This window comes from Rhinichthys klamathensis, unplaced genomic scaffold (assembly GCF_029890125.1).
Source record: "Rhinichthys klamathensis goyatoka isolate OS25496 unplaced genomic scaffold, OSU_Roscu_1.1 h1tg000114l_1, whole genome shotgun sequence".
Taxonomy (NCBI): Eukaryota; Metazoa; Chordata; class Actinopteri; order Cypriniformes; family Leuciscidae; genus Rhinichthys; species Rhinichthys klamathensis.
Window position 1 is genome coordinate 4,633,924 of NW_026606651.1, and position 22,014 is coordinate 4,655,937.

Genomic DNA, 22,014 nt, shown 5'->3' on the forward strand with positions numbered 1-22,014 from the left:
TCTCAAAACTCCAAGCTGGTTCTCAACTGGCCATATACACTCTCTGGCCACTTTACTCCCCTTTGCCTTCAAAACTGCCTTAATTCTTCATGTCATATATTCAACAAGGTGCTAGAAACATTCCTCAGAGATTTTGGTCCATATTGTCATGATCGCATTACACAGTTACTGCAGATTTGTCGGATCTGAACATCCATGATGCGAATCTCCCGTTCCTCCACATCCCAAATCTCCTCTACTGGACTGAGATCTGGAGACTGTGTTACCATTTAAAACAACTAGTTTGGGATGAATAGAAAGTTCAAAAGAACATAATTTATTTGAAATACCCTCTTTGGTAACACTTTACTTGACGGGGTGTGCATAAGACTAACATGACACCTTCATAATCATGACATGACACATGTTATGAATATGAAGGAAGTTTTATGCATGTTTGTGACAACTGTCATTAAGTGTCATTCGCTCAATTATGACATTTTTAATGCAAATATGACATTGTTTGAGATGTCTTTGTTATGACACCTTGAAATAAACCAATACATCATAACCTGTCAGTGTCCTTGTCATGACATTACTAAGACAACACAACCTGTCATAAAAGCATGACATAGCAGATTAATTATCAAACTTAAGAAACCACTTAGCTTTATTGGTTAACATTACATTAAACTGTCATGTGGTTGGTTTTGACATTGGCTGTCATGAAGCCATTATAACTGTTTAATGACAAATTCAATTTGTACCACTGTAGTTGAGGTCACGAAAAATATTCATGACACAGTTATAATGGCCTTATGACAGCCAATGTCAAAACCAACCACATGACAGTTTAACTTAATTTAATGTCAAGTTGTCATGACAAAGACACTGACAGGTTATGATGTTATGGTTTATGTTATGGTTTATGTCAAGATGTCATAACAAAGACATCTTAAACAATGTCATATTTGCATTCAAAATGTCATTATTGAGCGAAAGACACTTAATGACAGTTGTCATAAACATGCATAAACCCTACTTCATATTCATGACATATGTCATGTCATGGTTATGAAGGTGTCATGTCAGTCTTATGCACACCCCTTCAAGTAAAGTGTTACCACTTTGGAATGATAGTGTATATTATATTTATAGTAGTAATTCTTTAGTACGTTTATTTAGTTTGAAGGATGCTTAGATTCAAAGACAAATATACTGATTTGTTTTTTGCAGTCTAGTCTTTCATCATCAAAGGTTGTGCGTGTAATCGAAGTCTATGGCAATTTGACACAATTTCATATTTCATTTGGTAGAAGCAATATAAATACCAAAAGCACCAGTTGAGAGCTATGCTTTACACAATTCTGGCAGTCTTACCTGTCTCAGTTCACTTGGAAACAATATCGTGTTTACAAGTTCCCAGTCTGCTACTGTGAGGCCTTCCAAGAAAGAAAGCTCTGCATTTGGCAAAGTTTGTGAGGTTGATGCCATCACATCTTTGAAAGATATTTAACAGTTTTTGTTTGAGACGGTAGCAAGTAAACAAACCAAGTGTGCCTTTATATTCAGCTGCTCTTTTAAGGTCGCATCTGATTTCAGATTTACCTGCACGTAAACATCACGTACAATGCAATTTACATATCAGCCAGACAGTCTGCTCCTGTCTTAAAGTGAACGTTTTTTGGGGCGGGGATATGTTGCAATGTGGATCAGACGTTCAAAATCTGAAAAATGAAAAAGAATATGACCTATGATGCCACAACCGAACCGAATTCATCAGGACTAGCAGGCGGACTTGATCAGCTGGGTGCTTTCTGTCGTGGCGTATGAATCAGTGTTCAGAGCCCTGAGGAAGATCCAGGTGGACATCCAGGATGTTTCTTCTCCCCATGAGCCCAAGGTATAATTGCCTGGGCTTATGTAACCTCCCCCACTGCACAAGGGTCTAGCAAAATCAATAACAACGGCCCACGTCACCACACATTTTCATCTACTCCTGCCCAGAATGAAGGTGTGAATAACACTCCCAGAGGAGACCTGGAGAATCACAAACTCTCGCACGCACACATGTATAAAGGCGTATGTGTAAATAAAGAAGGGGGCGGAGTCACTCTTACAAGAGCATTAAAGTCAATGTTTGCACACCATTTATCTTCTTATGTGATAAGAAGATCAATTTGATCACATAAGATAACATTTTATCCTTTGGGAATTGATTTGATTGTAAAATATGGTCATTAATTACCATAGTTGTAGAAGATAATCTAGCAAAAAATTATCTGGATCATGTGTTTAGAAAATAAAGTGGATCAATTTTGCTTTCATGTTGACCTCAAAGATAAAAGCATGGAGTTACACTTTGCCAATGTCTGGGCTTATTTAAGGAAACTGAATGGAGTTTCTCAGGTTTGTTTGATTGAAGCATTGAAACATTTTCTCAGATGTTTCCTCTAAAATTCCTTGAGTCAGTTTTTAAGAGTAGAGCTATAAAATGAATATGAATAGTATAGCTCTGATTATTTGGTCATGGATGAATTTGATGAGAAATATTTTCGTATTGAGAGTTTGATGGCAGACTAAAATGACGGCATTTTACCGTGTTATTTATATCAAATCTTACACGCACAATACCACAAGGAAATGTCTTGATTTACTCGCCATTTAATCTCAAAGTTTGGTGGCTCTCAGCTGGTTAATTATTAAATGTGTAATTATAATAATTATAAATAAATAAATAAATATTTGTTAGGGTCAGCATGATGCTAAATGCAATTAATAAAATGCAACTAATCATACAATAATGCATAGTTTGTCAACTATTAATATTATTATAATAACTATAAAATATATAATATATAAAATTATGATATTATGTTTTTATAATTGAAATGCATATACAATTTGTTTGTTTTTACGGACATTTTAGTTTGTTTGTGTACGTGAGTTAGTTCACTGCAAATATATATATTTTTGTCCTGCAAACAATGTCTGTTCATGTCCAGTTCATGCATCATATTGACTGACAGCTCCAGGTGCACACATGTTGGGATGCCTGAACTGGAATCAGTCAGTTAACAGAAAGGAAATTGTTCAGTATGATGAGCGATGGCAGCTCAAACGCACAGAAACAGATGAGCTGAGAGTGAGACGGAGAGGTAGAGAGTTGCCAGGTCCCCGCTGAGATACAAGGAAGAAAGAGAGGGAACGCGTCCGAGTCTGAGTGCGACTCCATCTGTGGGGGAAATGAAAGAGCCAGCGACTGAGAGACGCAGGTATGAAGGAAGAAAGCTGGAGATGGAAGGGATAATTTTAGAGAGATTACAGGCTAGATATATTCTCCTTGTGTCTACCCAGAGGGTGATCTAAATATTAATGTTGTGTGTGTGAGTGTTGGGGTTTCCTGTCAGTGTGCAATGTCAGAACGGGCCGCCTCGGCTTACCACGACACAAGACTCGAGTGGGATTCAGGGGCGCGACCCTGTAAAGCCTGCGTGTGAAATGATAAAAAAGAAAGAAATGTAAAAAATGGAATAAAAAGCTTAGCTAAAAAAACAGCTCCATTTTATTCAGAGTCCCACACTGAGCAAAAATATGCACTTTTATAACCAAAGCTTTTTAGTTTGTTAAGATGAACAAATAGACGTCCCTCCGAATGGATCCTGATGGATCATATTTGATACTCGCATTTTAACATGATATTTCTGGAAAATTATCTATGGAAAATCAAGTAAAACTAGAAAATGAGGACAATTTTTTTTTTTTTTGGGCAAACTATTCCTTTAAGCTCTGAATGCTTTTAGTAAAGACCCAACTGTCTTTTATTAAAGTGCAATGTCATGAATCCTCGCAAAGTTTTATATATTAAACCTTTTTTTGGGTTCTTAGTCATCTTATGGCATTTTAAAGCTATACGATGATTAAAAACATGTGACTTTTAACCTTTGTGCATGTTTAAGGCTGCGGCTACAGTCCTTTATAATTTAGGTCCAATAATACTGAACAATGAATTTCTTAACCCTGATTTAAAAAAAAAATCTGTCTGGTTTTAACTGGTGTAAGTTGGTTTAGCTGGTCTTCCAGTACTGGCTGACTGGCTGAAATGTGGCCTAAATCCTGATAAAACTCAACAATGCTTAACAGTTTAGCCAAGTTGGGAGACCAGATAACCACCTTAGGCTGGTTTAAGATGTTTTTCTCAGCAGGGAAAATCATTCCTATTACATGCAACATTTTTTTAAACTGTATTATATTTCAATATTGCATCATGTAGGCTATCCAGCGATCATAAGCCCGACTATCCATTGAAGCGTCCCTGTACCTGGTTATCCTGCACTGGTATCAGTAAAGCTGATGGTGTGTGAGACTCAATAGAGAGTATTACAGAGAGAATGAGAGAAGTGGACAGAGCCGAGCTGGTTTTGTGAGTGTGAGGGGGAAAAGAGGAGCTTCCTGTACCAGTGGGAAATTAAATCATAATAATGTCTTTTCATGTTGTATCCTCCAAGAACTTTTGTGCTTTTTGGGTCTCCTGATGCTAGTCACGTTTTAGGTTTTTTGGAGGTCTGTGAAAAGATTGCATACGGGTATGATGACACCCAAGTAAGGGAACGTATCAGAAATGAACCGTGCGCAGGTTTTCAGAGTGTCTCAGTTTGTTAGATTATTAGTCTGCTGTAGCTTCAGATGTAATGATACCAGTTTTTCTGCAGTATTGTTGTACCCATTGAATCCGATTCTGAAGGCTTACATGCATGCATGCTCTGTGGAATGCATTTCTAGTTCATTCACTTCTAGTAAATGGTGAAAAAATCTCTATTTTTACAGACACCTCTTATAGAGGGACAACATTTTTTAGATATGTGTTAAAATATTGGATATGTGCATGAGACCTATAGATCTGTTTATTATGTTGATAATAAATATATTGAGAATATTACCGGTACTTTAATAATTATAATTATTGAGAATAATTTTTCTTTTATTAATAATATTACATATTAAATATATATATTTAAAGCTGCAGTCCGTAGCTTTTTTTTGGGGGTTAAAAATTATCCAAAATACATATTTGAGAAAATACATAACCAGCCAGTGTTCAAAACTCTCTGCTTGCCGTAGCTCGATTCAAAACGGTAAGCTTGTAATAATGTTTTTAATTCCAGAGGTACTGGTGGATTTCCGCGGGAGATTCGAGCATGTCTTTGTGTCATTACGTCACATCTGTACACACACATCTGTACACACACATCTGTTACACATAAAGAAGAGTCTCGGCTATATTGCGTGTGAGGATGTTGGAGGTGGAGATTTATAGCCTTTTCTCACAGCACTTGATATAATTAAACTTATCAATTTGATGGCGGATCCAGAAAGGTTCAAACGACACTCACCAGTGACAACTGGAGATTCATCCGCTGTAAAAGATAAAAGCTAAAAGATAAAAGATGTAAAAGCTAAGAAAAAAAGAGACTGTAACCGGCCCATGCGAAAACAAGGATACATATCGGAAGGACATAGTCATGCAATGCTGACGTTGTTAACATCAACAATTTGAGAACAAAGTATAATTTGCACAGTTTTGCGTGATATGATAACCGATTTTTAGATTTAATCAGCGCGATTTACTGCAATGTCAGAACCAGAACAAAAGTGGATGTTACTCACTTGTTCAGACATTTTCCGGTGAAAATTATTATGTTGGTCATACTTCCAAAAAGAATAATCTTTGATTCTGAATGCCAGTATCCACACCGGTGCGGTGATTGACAGCCACACACTCTCCTCAAACATTGTGTTCATCCGCGCTGTGCCGTGTCAAACTACAACTCACGTAAAGTTGATAATTCCGCGCATGTCTGCAATTGCAGATTTCGAACAGAGATGGCGACAAAGAGGAAAAACTGCAGACTGCAGCTTTAATATTTTACTTGAACAATTACTTGTCAAACTTATAATGCAATATTTCAGTATTTTGTAATATATACAATAACAATTATTTAACATTATTTTACTATACATTAATTTAGTTTTTAGTGATATATTAAATATATAATATTGAATAGTTTACTTGAACAATTACTTCTAAAACTTATTTAACCATATTTTGGCATTTCACTTAAATTTAAATATACACATTTAAAATACTTAAATATTATTTTACATCATCATTTATATAAATGTTTTACATGATCGTATTTACATTATTAATTTGTATCAGCATTGTCTTTATACTAATTTTTTAATCTTTTATTTTAAAAAAAGTATAATAAAATGAAAAATTTTAAATAGGATTTTTAAATGGATTGCATTTAATCGCAGGGTAGCTTTTGCCGTTGTATCAAAATTGCATTGAAACTGATATTGAAAATTATGAAATTACACTGGTATTGCTGTGACTGCTGAATTAACCCTAACCCTAACCCTAGTGTGAAAATCTCTTTTTTTCTTTCATTGTCAGTGATTTCGTAAAGCTCCACACATGCCTTGAGATGCCTTCAACTCCTCCTCACAGACATGCGTACACTTCATTTATGGTGCTCTCGCAGCATATTAATAAACAGCTTCAAATGTATGACGGGCTGCTTCATTACTCCAATAAATGAATTTTTGGAGTGACACGGGGGGTGGAGTGACAGACTCTTCCGTTTAGGAGTCAATATGAGCGCCCCGGGCCCCTGGAGTCCGTATACAGCAGCCTAATCAGATTCCTGAGAGGACGGAGTGGAGAAAAGGACCTGCGCCTGCCTCTCATTGTCCAAAGCCTCAGGGACAGAGATTTGTATTAGGTAGCGGGTGCTGGGGGAGAGTGTGACAGACTGCCTCATTTCAGCAGAGCTTCGCTCGTGGCCAGACACAACATTCTTCTTCACCCTCATCCGCAGCGCTTCACGTGCTGAATCGGAAATGTGTCATATATCTAGAGTAGCTCCCAAAAGCGTATAGTCACTTAAACGGACACTGAATGATTCTGTTTACAGATTGACTTGTGGCTGGTATATTCGAAATGCATTCAGAAATATGGGTTATCCGCAAGGGAAGCGCATTCTCGCAGGTATATCAACATCCTCTGAAGGCCTTTAAAGTCACCATCTCTTCTCGTCTCTTCTCTGATGATGTGTTTACTGGTGTGAGGGCGGGGCTACCTGTCACTCACATTCAGATGGATGAGATCCACCAATAGCAAAGCACATCCATCCAATCAATTCCTGACGGACTAAATCAAGCCTGCCCTACTCTTGTGTGAGAAGCCGTTTCACTCAGATATATACACTCACCTAAAGGATTATTAGGAACACCATACTAATACTGTGTTTGACCCCCTTTCGCCTTCAGAACTGCCTTAATTCTACGTGCCATTGATTCAACAAGGTGCTGAAAGCATTCTTTAGAAATGTTGGCCCATATTGATAGGATAGCATCTTGCAGTTGATGGAGATTTGTGGGATGCACATCCAGGGCACGAAGCTCCCGTTCCACCACATCCCAAAGATGCTCTATTGGGTTGAGATCTGGTGACTCTGGGGGCCATTTTAGTACAGTGAACTCATTGTCATGTTCAAGAAACCAATTTGAAATGATTCGAGCTTTGTGACATGGTGCATTATCCTGCTGGAAGTAGCCATCAGAGGATGGGTACATGGTGGCCATACAGGGTTGGACATGGTCAGAAACAATGCTCAGGTAGGCCGTGGCATTTAAACGATGCCCAATTGGCACTAAGGGGCCTAAAGTGTGCCAAGAAAACATCCCCCACACCATTACACCACCACCACCAGCCTGCACAGTGGTAACAAGGCATGATGGATCCATGTTCTCATTCTGTTTACGCCAAATTCTGACTCTACCATCTGAATGTCTCAACAGAAATCGAGACTCATCAGACCAGGCAACATTTTTCCAATCTTCAACTGTCCAATTTTGGTGAGCTCTTGCAAATTATAGCCTCTTTTTCCTATTTGTAGTGGAGATGAGTGGTACCCGGTGGGGTCTTCTGCTGTTGTAGCCCATCCGCCTCAAGGTTGTGCGTGTTGTGGCTTCACAAATGCTTTGCTGCATACCTCGGTTGTAACGAGTGGTTATTTCAGTCAAAGTTGCTCTTCTATCAGCTTGAATCAGTCGGCCCATTCTCCTCTGACCTCTAGCATCAACAAGGCATTTTCGCCCACAGGACTGCCGCATACTGGATGTTTTTCCCTTTTCGCACCATTCTTTGTAAACCCTAGATATGGTTGTGCGTGAAAATCCCAGTAACTGAGCAGATTGTGAAATACTCAGACCGGCCCGTATGGCACCAACAACCATGCCACGCTCAAAATTGCTTAAATCACCTTTCTTTCCCATTCTGACATTCAGTTTGGAGTTCAGGAGATTGTCTTGACCAGGACCACACCCCTAAATGCCTTGAAGCAACTGCCATGTGATTGGTTCATTAGATAATTGCATTAATGAGAAATTGAACAGGTGTTCATAATAATTCTTTAGGTGAGTGTACATCACAATAGGAAAGAAAAGACTATTGCAACTTTCATATCATGTTGTATTTAAATGACAGGGGTTACATAAATAAACATATTGTACAAACATAACAGTTTGGCCACTTTATTTCAACACAAATTTTTCCTTTTTTTTTTTTTTTTTACTAACCACCTGTAATCCCAACTATAAGCACTATAACTGTGCTGGAATTGCACTGTGAGTATTTAAATGAAGTCATTGTCATTATTTTCTTGGCAAACACACTTCCCTTCTATGCAAATTCACATTTTATTGAATACTATTGTAGAATGCACAAAATTCCCTAAAGTCTGCTCTGTTTGATTAGTTGCATTATCATTTGCAAACAGGTTTTTTTTTTTTTTACCGTGCATTTTCTAGTGATTAGTAATTCATCAAATGATGATGAAGAACATTTTAATTGTGCATATATGCAGACATGCACATGTATTGGAGCATTACAAATACTAATGTTTAAAAGTTTGGTGTCGGTAAGATTTTTATTTTTTTTAAAGAAATTAATAGGAAGGATGTATTAAAGGGATAGTTCACCCAAAAAAGAAAATTATCCCATAATTTACTCCCCCTCAAAGCCATCCTAGGTGTATATGACTTTCTCCTTTCAGCCAAACACTATAGGAGTTATATTAAAAAAATATCCTGGCTCTTCCAAGCTTTATAATGGCAGTAAATAGAGGACAAAATTTTGAAGAATTTAGTTAAGGCCTTCTGAAGTGAAGCGATGCGTTTGTGTAAGAAAAATATCCATATTTAAAACTTTATCAGCTAAAATAAATAGGACCACACGTTTATAATGTGTCGGTCGAGAATCAGCATCAGCATTTACGTACTTGTATGAGTATGTTTCTGCCCTAAGGTCATTTTACAAAATTCTTGTAATGATGAAAAAGTATATAATTCCCCGTCTTTCTCTCTAACCATTGCTCCATGTATGACTCAGTGGTCCGCATGTGATGTCTGTTGCCTCGGGGCAAAGATTTGCTCATGCCAAGTCTGAGAGGTAGAGGAAGCCTTGGTGGGGAATCGTAAATGTCTGCTCTGCTCTCAGCTCTTTTAGTTATTCGCTCTCCTGACGGCACTCCTGCAGTGAAATATTAATCTGCATCAAATATTCAATACCTAGTAAAAGTTTTAAACAAGTGATAATGAAGGTGAAGGTTAAAAAAAATGCCTTGTGAGGGGAACTGGCGGGCCATGTATGGTGGTGAGCTGGAGTGTGTATTACATGTAAAAGGGGAAACGAAGGCAAAAGCCAAATAGAAAGATAGACCATATTGAATCAGAGACCACATATCTGTTACAAAACATAGTGAGCTGCATGGTTTACCATCAAAGGCAGCATTTTAAAGTTTAGATGAATGTTGTGATAGTCTTTTCATCACTATTGTGATATACACTCACCTAAAGGATTATTAGGAACACCATACTAATACTGTGTTTGACCCCCTTTTGCCTTCAGAACTGCCTTAATTCTACGTGGCATTGATTCAACAAGGTGCTGAAAGCATTCTTTAGAAATGTTGGCCCATATTGATAGGATGGCATCTTGCAGTTGATGGAGATTTGTGGGATGCACATCCAGGGCACGAAGCTCCCGTTCCACCACATCCCAAAGATGCTCTATTGGGTTGAGATCTGGTGACTGTGGGGGCCATTTTAGTACAGTGAACTCATTGTCATGTTCAAGAAACCAATTTGAAATGATTCGAGCTTTGTGACATGGTGCATTATCCTGCTGGAAGTAGCCATCAGAGAATGGGTACATGGTGGCCATAAAGGGATGGACATGGTCAGAAACAATGCTCAGGTAGGCCGTAGCATTTAAACGATGCCCAATTGGCACTAAGGGGCCTAAAGTGTGCCAAGAAAACATCCCCCACACCATTACACCACCACCACCAGCCTGCACAGTGGTAACAAGGCATGATGGATCCATGTTCTCATTCTGTTTACGCCAAATTCTGACTCTACCATCTGAATGTCTCAACAGATATCGAGACTCATCAGACCAGGCAACATTTTTCCAGTCTTCAACTGTCCAATTTTGGTGAGCTCTTGCAAATTGTAGCCTCTTTTTCCTATTTGTAGTGGAGATGAGTGGTACCCGGTGGGGTCTTCTGCTGTTGTAGCCCATCCGCCTCAAGGTTGTGTGGTTGTGGCTTCACAAATGCTTTGCTGCATACCTCGGTTGTAACGAGTGGTTATTTCAGTCAAAGTTGCTCTTCTATCAGCTTGAATCAGTCGGCCCATTCTCCTCTGACCTCTAGCATCAACAAGGCATTTTCGCCCACAGGACTGCCGCATACTGGATGTTTTTCCCTTTTCGCACCATTCTTTGTAAACCCTAGAAATGGTTGTGCGTGAAAATCCCAGTAACTGAGCAGATTGTGAAATACTCAGACCAGCCCGTCTGGCACCAACAACCATGCCACGCTCAAAATTGCTTAAATCACCTTTCTTTCCCATTCTGACATTCAGTTTGGAGTTCAGGAGATTGTCTTGACCAGGACCACACCCCTAAATGCATTGAAGCAACTGCCATGTGATTGGTTGATTAGATAATTGCATTAATGAGAAATTGAACAGGTGTTCCTAATAATCCTTTAGGTGAGTGTATATCCATGTGAAACGGATTCTTGAACAAGAACAAATGTAGGACGGGACTCGATTTTGTCCATCCATCCATCCATCCATCCATCCATGCGTCCGTCCGTCCGTCCGCCCGCCCGGTCCGTTATGCCTGTAAGCCTCAGAAATCTTAAGACATTTTAATCATTTACATTTTTTCAAAATTCAAATGTTGGTTTTGCCATGCAAACATTAAAGGATTGTGTCGAAAAACTTTGCTTTTCTAGTTCAAAATGGACAGACATGTGAATTTCTTCCTTACATCGAAACTGAATTGCAATTCTGCATCCTGTTTGCTATACCTAAATTCAAATTCAGGACTTGAAATGGAATTTAAAAAGCATTCTCAATTCAGTTCAGCACAACCCTGCTGCGTACAACACTCCTCACTTCGAGACTGACTCAACGGATTCCAATAGAGTTTGATGTTAACATGTTGCTAAGTAAATGATGTGATATTCAAATACTATTTCTATCAAGACTAATATTGAGTGAAAATTAGATATATTTATAACTGACATTTCTCTCAAAAAAAAATCTTGTTGCAATGCATTCTGGGATTGCATTCAACATGAAGGATACATGTAATGCTGCTTTTGAATTTATCCACAATAAGTTATCTAATAAGGCAGCAAAAGTTTTAGAACAGACTTTGTTTCCATGATGCTTCAAAATGTGATGAAGTTAGACAGCTCACTAGGTTTTGGAGCAGAGCTCATATTTAGGGGGGTGAAATGTAAATTTGAGTGCATTACAGTCACACAAAAAAACATTGAAAATATGTTGTTTTCCACACATTTCCACTGGACGAAAATAAAGGCCTAGATCAGTATGACATTGAACAAACTGCAATTCATTCTGTAACAGCCTTGCTTTAGTTTGTATCAATTTAAATATGACGTCTACCTTTGACTAACGTCTGTATGGCTGGTAGCAACACTTCATTTTGTCTTCTGTTTGACGTAGCAAGAGTATTTTAGCAGGGCGGACAGCAGGAGGGAGTTGGAGTGTGTGTGATCGAGAGAGAAAGAGAGAATATTCGAGTACCCTATGAAAGGTGAGTCTGAGGAAAATAAGAGCACTAGAGAGACATTCAAACTCTAATCCCAGAAGCCTCTCACTTCTCCATAAGTGAACAATTAAAATTCCCCCTTAGAGAGAAACTCTGCAGCAGGATGTGTGGCGTTGTGCCACAGTCTGAAGCATAGCGAGTTCTGGAGCACTGCAGCTATAACCTTCATCTGCAGATCCGTGTCGAATGTTAGTGGCCAAAACAACACTTATGTCACACTTAAAAAGCTCTAAATGTCCTTGCATTCATTGCGTCTGCAAACAAGATGCTGTTCTCGAAACTAAACAAGTTGATTATTTTCTGAGCCATTTTTGCAGTGTTTTCTTGTTTGTTTTTAGTGGATGCATGAAGTCAGTTCTTCTCAGGTTCATGCAAATCTCATTTCCGGGTGGAAAGATGGTTCTAGCCTGAATAAAAAGAGCTTTGCCTCAATCCAGGGATTGCAAACATCAGGGACAGGGCTGGGGTAATGTCCAATCCAAACATAAAGTAAAACTCATATTTGGTAATCTTTTTTTCTTTTCTTAAATAATTTTTGACCATTGCATGCATGGCATAAAATGTTCTGACAGAAGTTTGTAGTTTCCCCAAGAACCAGAACCATTTTGGTAGAAAAGAGTTAGCAGAATTCAAAGTAGCCACAAGTGTAGTTCTACTAATGCTTGCCGTTCATTTTGAACAGTAAATCACAGTGTATCTTTCTTTTCAGTGATGATTTCATTGATTGTCCATTTGCTTATTTGGTAAGTAATAAGTGTACAGTCACAGCTGGATCACACTATATTTATTTTGTGCATTAAGCCTGAAAAATATAATTGTCAAACATCAATACAGGTGAAACATACAGGCCAAGTGTAGCTCTGTACATGTCATGGCTTTGTGGACTTTTGCTTGTCTCCTCACCACTTTAATTTCCTAACCAAAGGCGAATGAATCTGATTGGTTGGCCTGCCCCATACCTACATTTGTGTGTGTGTGTGTGTGTGTGGATGGAGGGGACAAAGCTGAGCACACAAAGGTCACTGAACCGTGTGTCCGACTCATCCCGTAATCCATCCTCCCTCTTCAGACCGGCAGAGGAAAGCAGCAATGAAAGGGATGAGAGAAATAGGAAAAGTCCTCCGCATGTTCACTGTCACCCCGAGGAAAGCAACATCAGACTGTAGCTCAGATGGTAAAGGGACTGTGGGGGAAGACGGTAGAGACAGGATGTACTGAAGTGAGAAAGGAAGCCGGAGGTATTTAAACACACACACACACACACATATACTGAGTACACGCAAGAGGTTGATCTTTCATAGCTCAGGAGACTTAAAGGAACAGTCCACCCAAACATTAAATTCTCTCATCATTTGCTCACCCTCATGTACATTAGGTGCGTTTTTTAAGAGCATTCTGAAGACATGGTGAGTAAATTATTTAAAATTTTGATTTTGGGGTGAACTAGGCCCTATCTTTTTAATGGAGTTCGCTGTTATATTTTATTTAAGTGCTTTGCTTTTGATTCCTTAGGACAAGGTTGAGTTCATATCGAGATTTCTGAGGTCATTACAATTTAAAAAAAAGAATAAATCAGTCATTTTAGACAACCCATATGAATTTAATGGTTGGGTCCAAAATTTTCTGCAGAGACTCGGAAAAAAGCTCAAGCATGTTCGCTTGACGTGAGAACCAATGAGGTTCATTCTCGTGTTACGCATCATGTTTGAGCTTCAGCAAGAACCAATGAGGTTCATTCTCGTGTTACGCAGCACGTTTGAACTTCAGCAAGAACCAATGAGGTTCATTCTAGTGTTACGCAGCACGTTTGAGCTTCAGCAAGAACCAATGAGGTTCATTCTCGTGTTACGCATCATGTTTGAGCTTCTGCAAGAGCCAATGAGGTTCATTCTCGTGTTACGCATCATGTTTGAGCTTCTGCAAGAGCCAATGAGGTTCATTCTCGTGTTACGCAGCACGTTTGAGCTTCAGCAAGAACCAATGAGGTTCATTCTAGTGTTACGCAGCACGTTTGAGCTTCAGCAAGAACCAATGAGGTTCATTCTAGTGTTACGCAGCACGTTTGAGCTTCAGCAAGAACCAATGAGGTTCATTCTCGTGTTACGCAGCACGTTTGAGCTTCAGCAAGAACCAATGAGGTTCATTCTAGTGTTACGCATCATGTTTGAGCTTCTGCAAGAGCCAATGAGGTTCATTCTCGTGTTACGCAGCACGTTTGAGCTTCAGCAAGAACCAATGAGGTTCATTCTCGTGTTACGCAGCACGTTTGAGCTTCAGCAAGAACCAATGAGGTTCATTCTAGTGTTACGCATCATGTTTGAGCTTCTGCAAGAGCCAATGAGGTTCATTCTCGTGTTACGCAGCACGTTTGAGCTTCAGCAAGAACCAATGAGGTTCATTCTAGTGTTACGCAGCACGTTTGAGCTTCAGCAAGAACCAATGAGGTTCATTCTAGTGTTACGCAGCACGTTTGAGCTTCTGCAAGAACCAATGAGGTTCATTCTAGTGTTACGCAGCACGTTTGAGCTTCAGCAAGAACCAATGAGGTTCATTCTCGTGTTACGCAGCACGTTTGAGCTTCAGCAAGAACCAATGAGGTTCATTCTCGTGTTACGCAGCACGTTTGAGCTTCAGCAAGAACCAATGAGGTTCATTCTAGTGTTACGCAGCACGTTTGAGCTTCAGCAAGAACCAATGAGGTTCATTCTAGTGTTACGCAGCACGTTTGAGCTTCAGCAAGAACCAATGAGGTTCATTCTCGTGTTACGCAGCACGTTTGAGCTTCAGCAAGAACCAATGAGGTTCATTCTAGTGTTACGCAGCACGTTTGAGCTTCAGCAAGAACCAATGAGGTTCATTCTAGTGTTACGCAGCACGTTTGAGCTTCAGCAAGAACCAATGAGGTTCATTCTCGTGTTACGCATCATGTTTGAGCTTCTGCAAGAGCCAATGAGGTTCATTCTCGTGTTACGCAGCACGTTTGAGCTTCAGCAAGAACCAATGAGGTTCATTCTAGTGTTACGCAGCACGTTTGAGCTTCAGCAAGAACCAATGAGGTTCATTCTCGTGTTACGCAGCACGTTTGAGCTTCAGCAAGAACCAATGAGGTTAATTCTCGTGTTACGCATCATGTTTGAGCTTCTGCAAGAGCCAATGAGGTTCATTCTCGTGTTACGCATCATGTTTGAGCTTCTGCAAGAGCCAATGAGGTTCATTCTCGTGTTACGCAGCACGTTTGAGCTTCAGCAAGAACCAATGAGGTTCATTCTAGTGTTACGCAGCACGTTTGAGCTTCAGCAAGAACCAATGAGGTTCATTCTCGTGTTACGCAGCACGTTTGAGCTTCAGCAAGAGCCAATGAGGTTCATTCTCGTGTTACGCAGCACGTTTGAGCTTCTGCAAGAACCAATGAGGTTCATTCTCATGTTACGCAACACGTTTGAGCTTCTGTTTATGTTTGCTGATCATTATTTAAATGTGAATAAAAGCCTGAATTAAATATGTTCATCATATAAAGCAATCGAGTTTCTTGAGAAAATTTGTACTAAACTGCTCAATCAGTTTCCCAATTAGTTCCCTAATTAGGTCTCTTCATGAACTTTTTGAAGCATCAAAGTGCTAGTTGCGTAGCAAAAAGCAAAAAGATCTTTATTTGTGCTCCGAAGATGAACAAAAGTGGTAATTAATGACAGAATTTTCATTTTTGGGTGAATGTCAGGTTGTTTCAGTTTCATTTTCAAGGACTTTTAGTTTGTCTTCATTATTTCCTGTTTCCTTTTTTTTTTGTTAAGGTTACTATGTTTTCTTTAGTTGCTATGGTAAATCATTGGTTCATTGATTATCTCACACCTGTTTTGTCTTCAGTTCCTTATCTTGTATATATATATTGCCCTCGGTTATTTGTCTAGTGTTGAATGTGTCATTTCACTTTTGTTTGTTTTGTTTGTTTCTCTTTTTAGATATCCTTATTTTTTATTTAATAAATGTTTATGCAAGATCCGCTACGCCTCATCTCATCAACATCTTGATTAAAACGTTACAAATAAATATCAAAAGTGAGAGTAAAGACATTTATAATGTTAGAAAAGATTTGTATTCCTATAATAAATGCTGGTAAACTATTCATCAAAGAATCCTGAATTTTTTTTTATCATTTTTTCCACAAAAATATGAATCAGCACAACTGTTTTAAACATTGATATTAATAAATGTTTCTTTAAGCAGCAAATCAGCATATTAAAATAATTTCTGAAGGATCATGTGACACTGAAGACTGGAGTAATGATGCTGAAAATTCAGCTTTGATCACAGGAATAAATGACATTTTATAATCAAATAGAAAACTTGTAATAATATTTCATAAGGTTTAAACAATAGTGTATATATGGACTTAAAAAAAAAGAAGACAAAAATGAGTGAATAGCTGACATGCAGTAAGCATAGAGTTATGAAATGAATGTGGATAGTGGCTCCGATTCTTTGGATTTTTTTTTTTTTTTTACTTAAGAATTGTTGGGATTTCTAAATTTTTATTGGAAACCTTGGCGAATCTGAGCACAATTTAAAAAAAATTTCAAGATCTCATCTTAAACTCAGGAGACACGTGAGATTACTGGGGTCTACATGCGGGAGTGTTAAGAAAAAGTGTTTATTTCCTCTTATTTTAATCTTATTGCTGCTTTTAGAGAAAGCATTGAAAAATTAAAGTGAACTCAATTCACATTTAGTATAGTGCTTTTCACAGAACACACATCGACTATGTTTTTAGATGTTCGGCATTTCAAATGGTTCAAATAAAACTTCGAAACAAACTCAAGGGTTAACTAGTTACTTTAGACGCTCTCTAAAACTGTATCTGTGAAGCAAATAATTGGTACAGCACTTTTAATCACTCACCAGAGAGATGTTATTAAGTTTGACTAATAGACAACCCATTTTAACGTGTGTGTGTGTGTGTGTGTTTTAACAGAGCTCACAATTACTGCCTCCAGCCTTATATTTGATTAGCTATTGAATCACTGGGTTCCGAACTGACTGAGGCCAAATGCAACAAACGACGTGCCTTCAGGGTCCAATCAATCAATTGATAAAAGGCGTCGGGCCAAATCTGAAATCAGTTTAAATGTACCGAGTGCTCGACACACTGCAGTCTGGATCAGAGCGCTGCTATAGAGCTCTTTTGTTAACATTACTTGAAATAACTTCCCACCTACAGAGTGGAAGATCTCCGCATTTTAGCAAAAAATAAATAAATAAATAAATCCTTTGGGGGGGGGAAAGCACAAGTAAGGTATTTATAAAGTTGTACAGCCAGAACATAAGCTGAATCAGACATGCAGTTTAATCAAAATATGAAACAGTTTAGTCATCAGTATTGTACTACTGAAATACTGCAATGGTCTGTGGTGATTTTATTCTGAGGCTGATTATTTAATAGGACTGTCAGTCGATTGAAACGTTATTTGCTGATTAATTCATTACACTAATTGCAATTAATCACATATAAGGCTCCAAATTAAGATGAGGAGATTGTGGCAGGTAGGCAAATATATTGACCATTTTATTTCTATTGTATAATTGAACATAAGCTGATCATTGGTCCACAACTATTCTTTTTGCATGTTTGTTAGATATTCTTGTTTGAATTCATTAATCTAAATAATTTTCAGAGAATTGGACTTCTGTGAATAGTTTTGGTATGAAAATGTTGATGCCAAAAATGGATGCACCTCTTGATGGAAATAACATCCATCAATAAGCATCAGTTTTTGCTCAAGATCTTGTATTGACAATGCAAGAGTCCAGTCCAGCACTCTGTAAAGTCTCCTATAAAGCACATCCCAAACACTTTCAATGAACTTAAGCTCTGGATTCATGTGTGAAAATTATTCTTCATGCTCCTCACAACCATTCTTTCACAGTTTGAGCCTGATGAATCTTGACATTGACATCCTGGAATATGGCCATGATGTGATGATGTGTCCTACATTATTAAGAAATGAAAAGCTTTACACTCCCATCAATTAGGGTTAGAAGAACTGTTGCCAAACATGTAACATGATAGAAATATAATAATCACAGCAATAATGAGACTCTTAAACATTTGCCTATTTAAATCTAAACTGCGACTTTTCTTTTTTTGGCTGGGCATTGTATATTTGGCATTACCCTCTCCTATGTTACGTAGCCTCTAAACTTTCTATGAAATGTCAATATTTTGCTACAGGTGTGATGTTAAATGTCATTGAACTTAAAATGTCACTGATCTTGTCTATTGAACTGCACGTTAATTCATCCTCCTGCATGCTTTCCTTCAGGTCTTGTATTATTTGCAGTGCCGGTACGAACTTCTACTGTATATTTTAATCTTTAGTGTACCTTTCTTAGTTACACTTTTGTTTGTTAGCGGAGACGACGGTTTGCTGACGTCCCTCCAAGGTGATTTTAGGAAAGCACTGCGATCAATCAACACATGTATGGTCATTTGCATGCTATTATGAATTATATATGAAATGAACTTCAATACATTTATCACTGATAACATTAATTCAGAAAAACAAAATAAAAATTGTTTTTACAGTAACAGTAAATGATATACATACACTACTGATCAAAAGTTTGGGGTCGATTTTTTTATTTTATTTATTTAAAAGAAGCCTCTTTTGCTCATCAAGACTGCATTTATTTGATCAAAAACACAGTAAAAACAGTAATATTGCGAAATATTATTACAATGTAAAATAGCTGTTTTCTAATGGAAAATATGTTCAAATGTAACTTATTCCTGTGATCAAAGCTGAATTGTCAGCATCATTACTCCAGTCTTCAGTGTCACATGATCCTTCAGAAATTCTAATATGCTGATTTGCTGCTCAAGAAACATTTATGATTATTAGCAATGTTGAAAACAGTTGTGCTGCCTCATATTTTTTGAAAACTGTAATGTTTTTTTCTGGATTGATGGATAGAAAGTTCACTTAATTCATTTGAATGCATCCTTGCTGAATAAAGTATTAATTTCTTTAAAATAAGTTACTGCCCCAAATGTTTTAGCTGCATATATGTTAATTTAATTTTAAATAGTTTAATTAAAAATATCCAAGAACTCACCACACTTTAAAAACTGTCCAAACTAGGTGCTTAGACCAAAAATTCAATAGTTTAATTAAAAATAAATAAATTCTATATAAATATATCTGTGAATATTTAAATTTTTTAAATGAATACATTTCTGTATTCAAATTTAATAAACATTTATTTTTAAAACAGAAACGATCTTCAAGGCTGTCAGTAGTGAAGCTGACGCGGGCGAGGGAGCGCTACTGTTGATTGGCTAAGCGCACACGTTCTCGAAATAATCCGATAATCTCAAAATCACCAAATTACAGCCATATGATGCAAACCAACAAACACAACGCTTGTGCGTTCCCTCTGCACACGTCTACATTAGCTCTCTCAAAGTGGCATTCCATCATCCTCGGCTTTAGAAAGACAAATCGTGCGAGCCATGCGGAGCTATCGTCTGCCTGCGGGACATGGGGAATTAGCTGAGAGCTGCCACTGCAATTACGAGTCGCGTTGAAGCAAAGATTGATCAGGCGTCATTTCCATCCATACGGACTGCCAGCTTCATCAGGCCATCTCGCAAACATCCATCTCCCACCACTTCATACACTCTATTATTAGAGTAGTTTATTTAACGAAACCCCTCTGATGTTTGCAAGGAGCTTTTGGACTCAAAACACCTTTTTCTGACAGATGTGGCTTGGTTCTCTGGACCCACAAAAGGGAAGGTGTATTGAAACGAGAGCGCTGCAACTGCAACCATGTCGATATCGTGTTTTCTTTGCAACTTTTTGGGTGTCTGAGAGGCGAGAGGCCGATAAAGAGAGAGAAAAGCTTCAAAAAAGACTGGCAAAGCTGTTTCCGCGCTCTGAAGCAGAGAGAATCACTAATCATTCCTACAAAGCTTTGAGTCAGCAAGCTCTTTCTCTCTCTCTATATATCTCTTTCGAGCCCGCGCCAATGGTGTAGGTTCTGATATCGCTCGCGCGCATCACCACTGAACCCTTAATGGCCTTTGAGTGGATGTGCTGTCAGTGATGAAACTTTAATGTACATCTTGATGGGCTTTCCAAAGTTGAGTTACTGTAACAGATTCATTGGGAACTTTCGAGCGGATTGGTGTGTTTATATCACAGTATATATCAAGATTAGGAGTGGAAAAAGATGATTTTTGTTTTAATAAGCATGTGGCAATGGCTGTTTATTTTGATCAATATATTAAAAGTTAAAATTAAAAGGGATTATTTTTCTTGGTATTTGATGGATGGAAAGCAAAAGTAACAAACAGCTCAAAACAGATTGTGCAAAAAAGTGTAGACTTTTTCTAATTGGACGAGTTACATTTGAAGTCAATGTAAAGTAGCCAATACTGTATATGCAGTTTTTTTTATTGTATTGTATTGTAAAAAAAACAACAACAAAAAATGTTATAGATTCAAAATTAGAACTTGAACTTTGGCTGTACATCAGTTTTGTTTTATAATAGCACACAGAGACAAAGAAGAATTCAGAGTAGGTCTTTCACACAGGGGAAGCAAAGGAGAAAAGGCAAAATACAACCACTTACATTAACAAGACAGGACAAAGAACTGAGCCAAACAGGGAGTGCAAGAACAAACGAGGAACTAATGAGCTAATTAACGAACAACAGGTGTATTGAATGAAATTGACACAGACTAGAAACAGATCAAGACAGGGAACAAACACAGAAGTCATGAACCAAACCAGTCCAAACCACAAGGTGAATCACAACTCTACGAACTTTGAATTAAAGGTGAACTAAGTAACTTTTTTACCTTAACCGAACAGCTTTGGAATCATTGTAATGTTTATATTACTGATTTCGTGTTGAATGGTGGTCGTCTCGCACCCCCCTGGTGCCTGTGAGCCGCAAAACCACCTTTGCAACTTTGGGCCGGCGGGAAGTATCGTGTGATGTCAGGTCTCGCGAGGTAACGAATTGCTTTACGGCAAAAAACAGATCTGATAAAATGAGCATCAAACAGAAATAACCCGGCGCCGTATACATGTGGTGTTCGAGGCGCACATACAATACAGACTGCCGACAGTTAAACAGGGCGCGCGCAGCTCTTAAAGGGGCCATACCTTATTTCCACTCGTTACAGCGTCCATCCTACTGAACAGGTACCGGTGTACAGGGGGAGGGGATCCGGCCGTGAGTGCGAGCCATCTCTGCGTGAGTGCTATTCACGACAGTACAAGTACTCCACAGCGACTCTAGGGGTCGCTGTTTGACAAAAACGGAATTCCTACTTAGTGCTGCTTTAAAGCAAAACGAGTTTTTGAAAATCTGACAAAAAGACAAAGGAACAAGCGATTGCCATAGAAAATATACAGAGCGACCGCAAAAACGGAAGTGCTGCGTCTCAATTCGCGTACTATCCGTCCTAAATAGTATTCGAAAATAGAATTAGTACGTCCCAAATCGTAGTATGTTGAAATGAGTGTCCCAAAGAGACCCGGATGGTCTACTATATCCGGTCAGAATCCGAAGTGCAGATCGATGCGCACTCTAACGGCTGATATTGCCCACAACCCATCGTGCGTTGGACGAGCATTCGGTTAGAACTACAAACACGAGTGAAAAGTGTTAAACAACTACAGACATGGAGGACGCGCGAGTCCCGCGGTTAGAGGTTTAGATAAAGGGGTTTGAAGGGGTTTGAGTGATTAATTATCAGTATCTAACCTGACGAAAATGTATTTATTCAATGTTGTCTACATTATTATAT

General features: G+C 38.4%; 1 protein-coding gene across 3 annotated transcripts in view; it reads left to right on the top strand.

Annotated features, from left to right (window-relative positions):
* LOC130088200 (mucin-2) overlaps positions 1 to 22,014 on the top strand; it is a 137,680-nt gene that overhangs the window by 72,333 nt on the left and 43,333 nt on the right. The window lies entirely within an intron of this gene.